This window comes from Diplotaxodon limnothrissa, linkage group LG5 (assembly GCF_057381915.1).
Source record: "Diplotaxodon limnothrissa isolate DT_005_m linkage group LG5, D_limnothrissa_male_GT1.1, whole genome shotgun sequence".
Lineage (NCBI taxonomy): Eukaryota > Metazoa > Chordata > Actinopteri > Cichliformes > Cichlidae > Diplotaxodon > Diplotaxodon limnothrissa.
Genome location: NC_140600.1, coordinates 28,717,447 through 28,719,686, shown reverse-complemented (window position 1 = coordinate 28,719,686; position 2,240 = coordinate 28,717,447).

The following is a 2,240-nucleotide window of genomic DNA, read 5'->3' as shown; positions in this document are numbered from 1 at the left end:
TCCATCCATCCATCCATCCATCCACTTCCGCTTATCCTTTTCAGGGTCGCGGGGGGCACTGGAGCCTATCCCAGTTGTCATAGGGCGAGAGGCGGGGTACACCCTGGACAGGTCGCCAGTCTGTCGCAGGGCTAACACACAGGGACGGACAACCATTCGCACTCACATTCACTCGCACATTCACACCTAGTGGCAATTTGGATTATCCAATTAACCTATCCCCACAAGCTGCATGTCTTTGGACGGTGGGAGGAAGCCGGAGTACCCGGAGTGAACCCACGCAAACACGGGGAGAACATGCAAACTCCACACAGAAAGACCCCGGCCTGATGGTAGAATTGAACTCAGGACCTTCTTGCTGTGCGGCAACAGTGCTAACCACCGTGCCACCGTGCTGCCCCCAGTTCCACACATTTCCACCCAAAATAAATAGATGCTGGTGCACATTAATAACAATGACACTAAATTTAAATTACAAAAAAAAGAAAAAGAAAAATAGTCAGAAAAAAATGTCATTGGCCTCCACCTGTAAAACCATTCCTGCTTTAGGGGCCATCTAATTGTAACCCCTCTAGTGCACTTGTTGTTAGTTAAATTAACACCAAATCAGCTGAAACTGATTAACAATAGTCTCTGGTACTTAACAGACAGGATCATTATCCCAGAAGCTTAATTTATTTAATGTTATTAAAAACATTAGTCGCTAAAAATCATTCCTTTAATTTTGTGAGCAGTGTAATTTAATCACTGCAATACTTAAGAGAATGTAATGCTACTTAGTGCTACACGCTACCTGAGATTTGTGCTTAAACTTAGATTTCATGCCTATAGTAATTATGCTAGCATGCTAACACAGCAGCAGCTCTATCTAAAAAGTGATTGTGCTAGCATCTGAACCACAGTGGTGGTTGTATTGTGAAAAATATTCTTTTACCACGGTACCAGGTTTTACCTTCAATTTTGGTCTGGCTTTTATGTTTATTTATTTCAATAAAATGTACTGAATCCAGGGTACCCTACATGTAGCTCAACCATTTCTACTATAAAACATAACCATAGTGTGAATGTGTGTGTGAATGGGTGAATGACTGAATGTAGTGTAAAGCGCTTTGGGGTCCTTAGGGACTAAGTAAAGCGCTATACAAATACTGGCCATTTACCATTTACCATAGCTTGTGAGTGAGAAAAATTATACCAGTGCAGAAGTGTTTGCATTCTATCTGAAGGCTACCAGATAGAAATAGCTGTAGTTTCAGTCCTGTAGAAGTCCACCAGAAAATGTCTTTCTGTCTTGACCAGTACCTCTACTTTCCTGATGACTTTATTGCCTCAATCATTCATTTTAGGTTTCACTGAATAAAAAAATTTAAAAAAGAATTTTCAGCACATTCAGGTTTTTGAAACCAAGATGGTGATGCTGAAAACCCAATTGTCGAGCCTTCAGCACAGGCCTTAAGACACCAAAATATGATATCATGATAAATATGTCCACCTTTTATGATGTCTATGGACATAACATGGCCATAACGTTTGCTTTTTAAAAATTATGATTAGCTGATGGATTGTTCGTCAACCAGTCTCATTGGTCCCAATGATGAGTATCAAGAATAAGGAGAAGCATCTATGTTGGAAAACTAAGGTTTACTAGAGAGAGTAGCAGATCTGAAATCACTGGTTTATAACATTATGTGAGTTCATGGTTTAAGTAGGTGCTGTATTTCAAAGGGAACACAAAATGTACAAAGACATAGGTCTGAGAATATAAAAGGAAGGAAGGCAGTTGACACAGTTCATCATCTGACTCCTCCACTTCATCAGCGTTAGCATCTCTATTCACCCCACTTGTTGGGTTGAAAGCCTGCTATGTGATGGAGGCATGCTAGGTTTTAATCCCTTATTAGTAAGTAGGCAGTCAGTCAGGCCAGGAGTCCAGAGATTAGTGCCTGTCATCTGACTATCCCGTTGGCCAGCGAGAGGGATTAAACCAAAATAAATGCACCACTTCCCAGTAAACACTAGCATTATGTATAAGGCAGGCAGTTAGTTTCTGTGAAGAACAAATGTTTCTCAATTACAAAAGTCCCCCTTTCCCTGTCCCTACATTTTAGCAGACCTCGTCAAATATTCAGCCTACTTCTCTGTTCACAGTCATGCATTCAGTCAGTGAGCCATGAACAGCTAGGCAACCACCGCTGGCGTCAGGATTGTTTTAAAGGAACAAAGCATTTTTATTAGTTATT